This window comes from Formica exsecta, unplaced genomic scaffold (genome assembly GCF_003651465.1).
Source record: "Formica exsecta isolate Colony F162 unplaced genomic scaffold, ASM365146v1 scaffold14, whole genome shotgun sequence".
Taxonomy (NCBI): Eukaryota; Metazoa; Arthropoda; class Insecta; order Hymenoptera; family Formicidae; genus Formica; species Formica exsecta.
This window is the reverse complement of record NW_021848729.1, coordinates 148,424-156,806: the sequence shown is the minus strand read 5'-3', so window position 1 is coordinate 156,806 and position 8,383 is coordinate 148,424. Positions and strand designations below refer to the sequence as shown.

The 8,383-nt window shown below is 27.8% G+C and overlaps 1 protein-coding gene across 3 annotated transcripts in view; it reads right to left on the bottom strand.

Annotated features, from left to right (window-relative positions):
- The window catches only part of LOC115246178 (uncharacterized protein KIAA1522-like), a 312,320-nt gene that overhangs the window by 231,533 nt on the left and 72,404 nt on the right, over positions 1-8,383 (bottom strand). The gene's annotated exons all lie outside the window — the stretch shown is intronic.

The window sequence follows — 8,383 nt, the reverse complement described above, 5'->3', positions numbered from 1 at the left end:
TTTATTGATTTTATATTATTTTTATTATTATTTTTATATTTTATAAAATTATATTATTATTCAAGATAAATGTCTAAATCAATCGAGATTGATTTAATTTTTATTTTAATTCTTATTTTTTTATAAAAAAAAATTTAGTGCATAATTTTTCATAAAACAAATGAGCAATATTATGAAAAATAGAATTCTTTGGTTTATAGACAACTCAATATGCGATCATTATATGTCAATGTGCATTATAAATGTCTCTTTACACACACAATTCTTTCTCTATATTGAATATTCTGAATTGTATTTGCATCTCTTGATCTCTCCCTCTTTTCTCTCTTTTTTATAAATTAGAATTAAAATTATCAATTAAATTAAATATCAGTTAAACCTTATTATTCACTTTTTTTTAATTTAGAATATAACAGATACAAGAAGTCGCAAAAAATGTTCAAATTCACGATCGCAGCCGCAAATAGTGAGTGAATAAATACATATATAAGCGCTGCATACCTTGAGCAGATGAACCTTTGTTCTACCGAACTGGCTTGGTAATGTAGTTAGCAGAGATATACCGGTGTGCATACTTCGCAATGATCAAACGTCACCGAGCTTCGTCGTGTCTCATCGAAGAAGAGTTCCCGCTTCGTTTATACGAGCAGCACAAGGAGCGCAGCAAAAGAATGCCGACCGGAGAACGAGCGATCGTTCCGTTGGCGAGGTCATCGTCAAAGTCATCGATCAACCTCAGACCGAGGTCATCTCGCGACCCGGCAGCAGCTGTTCGGGCGGCGCAGTCAATCATCGATCTACGTATCCTGCCGTAGATCACCCCAGTTCGATATATCTACCCCCACTTTATCCTTACTTTAGATACGCACATGTGTACAGATATGTGTATGTATACAAGGTGCCCGGGAATTAAGGCATCATCATCATCTACATCTGTTCTTATTCTTGCGAGTCGCTGAAGACTCAATGTAAACTATTTCAATAAAAATAATTAAATCAGGCTTTTGCAACCATCAAAATCATAAATCTAAATATTTTAATACGTGATTGAAAAGATGAAAATCATATTTTATATAATTCTATTTCATATATATATATATAAATTATTTTAGATATGTTGTGTAGATATTTTGCGTTTTAATTTCTTCGAATGAAGAGACATCAAGAATAAATATGAATTTTTGCACAACACTTATACAGACAAGTAGACGCGAACGAAAGTGGACATGTCAAAAATCATGCGATCATTATTTATGCGCTCGTAATCTGTCATAACCGTGGGCCCCCCTTATGCAATCTGACAATATCGTTACGGTCTAACGGAAACGCCTACCAGCTCTCTCTTTCTCGAGCGACGACAGTTATCAGCCTCTGAATCATCTCGAGAAAAATAACCTGGTACTCTCTTCGCTGTCTTCATGTCCATTTATTTTGTGTGTGTATGATTTCGATAATATCATTTCCATTTGAAATTCTTCAATTATTACAATAATCGAATAATCAAGTTTCAGAAAAGATGCGAGGCTTGTATACTTAATTCTTGAAAAACACAACATTTAATGTAACAAAAATGGAATATAAAATATAAATTATTTTCTATATAGGTAAATATTGTCTACACGCGAATATGTACAATATTAATTATTATTTATTTTTCTTAGATAATAAATAGATGCGCATGCACAAATTGATAATTTGCCGATAATAATTCCTCAACCCGCAACATCGAGGTCTTTGCTCTCGTAAAACAGATCAACATTCCACGCCACGTATTCGTAAAAATTCAACGGGTTTTTATAATACAAGCGCCGAATAGCACAAGAGGCTAATAAACGCATCTCGTGCGATGTATCGTATCGTATATCTTTACAACACAGAGATATAAACGCATAAAAAAAGCATACGAAAGATACAAGGCTTCATTGCTTACCTAAAATTATCGGTCGTTTTATCAAAGATTCTGCTGAATGCTTTTTAAAGATACATTAAATACTAATAACGAGTTGAAACAATAAAAACAATAAAAACGAAAAGTTATTACATAATCAAATGTTCTTAAATTATTAACAAAAATAATAATTTATGAAGAAAAGTAAACAATAAAAAATTATAAATGTTAGCAATTAAATATTATTATTTATTCAATTTGTATGACATATGGTTAACCGATTTATATAATGTTTAAAATTATATAAAAACTACATTTATATATCATCATTGACAATATTTTTATTGATTATTTTATTTTGATTTTTTTATTGACAACAAATTATTTGATGTTCGGGTTATAATAAAATAGCAGCGATGATAAAAGCTGATTGTAAAGAAATATATTGTAGAGATAAAATATCTTTCTATATCATATTGTACATGCATATCATGCAGCAAATTATGTTACCTTGCATATAAATTGAGGCTTGGCTAACATTTTTTTACATGTCTATTATTGTTAATATATGCTCAATTCATCAATAAGAAACAAATTTAGTAAAACGAAGTCTTAAACAATTTGCTTGTCAAACAGTTTTATCGTAATTAATTTTAGGTCTATAAAAGTTCTTTGATAATATTCTTTTTCATATAGTTTAGTCTTTACAATGCACAATTTGATCCTTATCTTCTATAATCTAACTTATTATTAGGTTAAAAAATACGCAACATTTTTATTTTTTATTACGTTTTTAATTAATGCTCCCAAAATTGGAATACTAAAATCTCTCGCACCTAGAGACTATTTATCTTATTTTTTATCGCAAAACAATAATTAAAAATAATTAATAAATCGTTAAATTTATCGTAATCGTGACATAATATCAAACATGATCTCATCCGAATAACTTTCGGTCATGTAACAATATTCACTCGCCTCAAAGGCCGAAAAGAATGTATAATAAAACTTTACCATATATATAAAAATTTATAATGTCTTAGAGTGCAAAGAAATTGTTAAAAACTGTCGATCTTTTATTTCTTTTATTAAATACAATGTTTTTTATTTCAAATATAAATATTACCAATTTGCTTAATTAATTTGATATGTAAGGCAATTAGCTCGCCTTGCAAATAACTTGAAAAACTTATACCTTTGCTTAAATATGCAAATAATAATTTAATCTTACTGCACAATCTCATTAATTTCTGATACACAGATTTTTATAAATTTTAACTTTGTAATTATAAATCTATTGCATATATTAAAATATTGTAATTTATAAATATTATATTAATATTTACAAATAAACTCTTGCAATTAAAAATCATTTCCAGAAAAAATATGAATCAATAGTTTATTTAATGGTAGCAGCTAAGAAAGAAGAAAAGAAAAAGACAATATAAAAATTATTTATATATATGTATAAAATATTCATTTTTTTTCTTGCATTATATTAATCACATCCAGAAAAAACTTTTCAATAATCAAAAAAAATTTTAAGAAAAATCCAATAATATAAAATTATATGATATAAAGCACATATATATATTATAAAATTTTAGAAACTTGCCTCAAATCTTCTATGCAACTCTATAATTCTAAAAATTTCTAATCTCTTTATCATCTAAATCTGATGAACTCGATATTAGATCTTTTTCAGCATTTTTAGTCTTCTCTGCATACCCAATATTTTCAAATTCGTTTCTTGATGTTCTTCTCTTTCGATTTTTACATAAAAATTGAAATATTCTATTACATTATCCTTTTTCTTCGGCTTGTCCGTAAAAGTTCAGATATTCTGGTAGATTATCTGGAGAAACACATTATACCATTATATCATGCATCATCTTATAAATCCGGAGAATTTTCTCTTGCATGTATTTTCTGCAATACTTTCAATATCTTCTTCTTGTTCTTGATGTCCTTCTGCTTCAGCTTTTGCGTAAAAAGTAAGCACTTCTGGTATCTTATCTGAGCCGATGTCGTCATTTTTTATTATTAACTTCTGTAATTTATGCGAGTCTATTGCCAAATTATCTTTTTTTTTCTATGCTTTCTTCAATGCAGCATTTTCTATGCATCCAGTGATTTCAGCACTTACAGTATTTTCCTGTTGTTCTAGACGTTTATCTTTTTTAGCTTTTGTGGAAAGATCTAGTGGTTCTGATATTTCCTCGACAGCGGTGTCTTCTTCTGTTACATTATCTTCTTTTGTATGACAATCTGATCTGAATATTTTTTCCCATGAAACTTCATTATCTGCAGGCGTGAGATTGGTCCATGACTCGCAAATCGTTTTAATATAATTTCCTATGTCTAAAGATTTAGAAAAATATTTAAACGCTTTTTTAATCTCATTCCTGATATTTTTCATAAGTTCAGAGTCTATTGGTTGAAGAATTCCGAATGCGTTATTTGGGAAATACAGAATTTCAAAACCGGCAATTTTCACGGTTTCTCTTAAGAACGCAAACTTTAAGTTATATTTAAGAAGTAAAATCACTTTGCCACATAAATTTGTTTTCTTTCGATGTTCTGTTACAGATTTTATAAAGTAATTGTGCCAATCTTCGAACATTTCTATTTGATTCATTATCTTATTTTCTTGTAACTTAAAAACGAGGGTCGACTTATTGTTCAAACATTCTAAAGCTTCTCGATGCATATATTTATAAATACAATAGGGTGATAATTTATGGCTCCCTGTAGCATTTATACAAAACATAAAAGTTAAATAATCATCTTTCAATTTTTGTATATTATCATTTTTCGTGTTTTCAAGAGGACTTTTCCACCCTCCCTTCAAATTGACCATAGTATAAATATTATCTCTAATGATATTTTCCTGTTTCAATCGCTCATTGAATTCTTGAATAAATTGTTCAACCTCCGGTTTATGTAAATCGGCTTCTTCACTCTCTTGCACGAAATTTTGGAAACTCTCAGGTATGTTAAGAGACTTTAACAAATTCTCGTGACGCTTCTTAAAGTTTTTCAGCCAATTTTCTAGTGCGGTAGATGTTGATGGTCCACCAAAATCATTCGCAAATTCATCCGTTTTAGTTCTAAGCTGCCTATCGGAGATTGTGTATCCCAATTTTTTCTGCTCTAGCAACCAATTATGTAGTTTTACATCCAAAATGTTATATTCTAAATAATCGCCTTTCTTTCTCGCTAGCATTGTTCTTTGTTTCGCTAATTGATTTATTTTATCTAGTTTACGTTAAATATGTATAGGAATATTTTCACAAATTTTATAATCAGTGGTGGCAATTTGGTTCACTGAAATACCTTTCCTTAATTTTTGCCGAGCTTCAAATCGTTGTCGATGCGAGAGCTAGATAATATCTTTTTGCACGATACGCGCTTGGTTGATATTATAAAGTTTATTAAAAATGTTCACATAAAACTCTGCTGTACTGTGTGTTACTGAGTTTAGAGAGATTCCGAAAACTTTTGCCGCGCGACATGAGATTATCGAAATACTGACAATAACAACTGAAAGTTGTTACGATTAGTTGCTCATGAGAATAACTTTGCGAACGACCTCGGATAAAAACATTATTTAACTGTTGTGTATATCAAGTGACTAACGGCAATATTTTCTCAATTCCAATATTTAATGTATATATACAGTCACATTACTACTTATGATTTATAATAAAAATAATAAATTAACTAATAAAAGCTCTTATGAATATATCATATGAAGGAGATCTCCCCTTCATATGAAAAAAATAATAAAAAAGTTAACTCCAAATGAAAATTTTAGAAAATTTTAATTAACAAACTATGCATTATTTTGTGTAAGAGATTTTCTTAATTCTACCGGCATCTGTTATTTTTAGTATATAGTAACGTTTTTCATTAAAGTTAGGCAAATAGAAAGATCCAAAGAGACAGAGAAAGAAAAAGAAAGAAAGAAAAAAGAAGTAATTTCATAAAATCGTAATAAATTTTAACGAAAATAAATCCTTCATTAAACTGTCTGTTTAAATAGCTTTATCTTAATTGAACAGTGATATATTAAGATTTTTAAAATTTTTAAAAAATTTACATACTTTGGCAACTTACATATTATATTATTTAACTCTAAAATTGTAAAGAAATTCGATATAATAAAATATGTATTGTATAGAGTTTCATATATATACTTTCTTCTGTTATATGTATTTTATAATTAAATATTTAATAATTTTAGTATTATAGTAATATTATAATATTTACAATATTCCAAGAATTACTGTAATAAATAACTTTCATATCATTTTGCATGATTAAAAACAATTTTATTTATTTTAAACATTAATAAAATTATCGGAATCATAACTCTCAAACAATAATCGAAAAACAATTTATTTGTCATGAAAATTTAAAATACTTCAAGATTTAATCATTATATCTAACACTATCTATCATATTAGAATAAAGATCCATAAAAATAAGGCTTATAAAGGCATCTTTGCTGTACTGTATTCTGTATCTTTACAACACAAAGTTATAAGTGCATAAAAAAGAAGCGTGCATGAGATGCGAGGCTTCATCGTTTACTTACAATCATCGGTCGTTTTATCAAATCGTAAAAATTCTGCTGGATGTTTTTTAAAGATACATTAAATAGTGATAAGAAGATGAAATGATAAAAACAATAAAAACGAAAAGTTATTAAATAACTATTTTTAAACTATTAATAAAAATAATAATTTATAACAGGAAACAAACAATAAAAAATTATCATCGTTAATAACTTAATATTACTATTTATTTAATTTGTATGACATAGGGTTAACGGATTTATGTAACGTTTATAAAAATTATATAAAAACTACATATATTTATCATCACTGACCATGTTTATTTTGATTTATATTGATTTATATTGATTATATCGTTTTGTTTTTTTCTTACTGGCAACGAGTTTTTTGATGTACAGGTTACAATAAAATAGCAACGATGACAAAGCTAATTGTAAAGAAATATATTGTACAAAAAATATCTTAACAAATTATGTTACCTTGCATATATAAATTGAGGCCTGGCTAACATTTTTTTACATATCTATTATTTTTAATATATGCAATTCATCAATAAGAAACAAATTTGGTAAAACAAAGTCTTAAACAACTTATTTGTCAAACAGGTTTATCGTAATTAATTTTAAGTCTAAAATTTTTTTTTTAAATATTCTAAATATTATCTCTATTGATATTTTCCTGTTCCAATCGTTGAATTAAATCTTGAACAAATCTTTTAGGTTTCGCTTTATATAAAGTGAGGCTCTGACTCTGTGGCACGAGGTTAAGAGACTTTAACAAAATCTCGTGACGCTTCTTAAAGTTTGTCAGCCATTTTGCTTGTGCGCTAGATGTTGATGGTCCACCAACATCATTCGCAAGTTCATCCCTTTTAGTTTTAAGCTGGCTATTGGAGATTGTGTATCCCAAATTTTTCTGCTCTAGCAACCAATTATACAGTTTTTCATCCAAAAAGGTATATTTCTTTTTCGCTAGCATTGTTCTTTGTTTCACTAATTGATTTATTCTATCTAGTTTACGTTAAATATGTATAGAAATATTTTCACAAATTTTATAATCAGTGGTGGCAATTTGGGTTACTGAAATACCTTTCCTTAATTTTTGCCGAGCTTCAAATCGTTGTCGATGCGAGAGCCAGATAATATCTTTTTGCACTATACGCGCTTGGTTGATATTATAAAGTTTATTAAAAATTTTCACAAAAAATTCTGCTTTACTGGGTGTTACTGACTTTAAAAAGAATCCGAAAACTTTTGCCGCGCGACATGAAATTATCGAAATACCGACAATGACAACTAAAAGTTGTTACGGTTATTTTCTCTTGAGAATAACTTTTCGAACGACCTCGGATGAAAACATTATTTAACTGTTGTGTATATCAAGTGACTAACGGCAATATTTTCTCAATTCCAATATTTATTGTGTATACACAATGACATTGCTCTGTCTATGATTTATAATAAATATTACAATAATGATAATAAAAAATGTTAACTGTAGAAGAAAATTTTAGAAAAAATAATATTAACGAATTATGCATTATTTTGTGTAAGAGGTCTTCTTAATTCTTCCTATAACTATTATTTTTAGAATATCGTAGACACTCTTATTCAAGTTAGACAAAGAGGAAGATCAAGAGAGACAGAGAAAGAAAAAGAGGGAGAGAGACAGAGAAAGTAGTTTAATAAAACCGTAATATATTGTAAAAAAATCCTAAGTTAAGTTATTATAGCCGTTATAGCTTTATCTTATTCGAATATTGGTATAAAAATATTGGTTTGAAAAATTTACACGTCTTAGCTACTTGTGCACATTGTATTATTTAATTCCAAATTTGCAAAAAAATTCGATATAATAAACTATTTTGTATAAATATCTTCATATATATATCTTTTCTGTTATATATATATATATA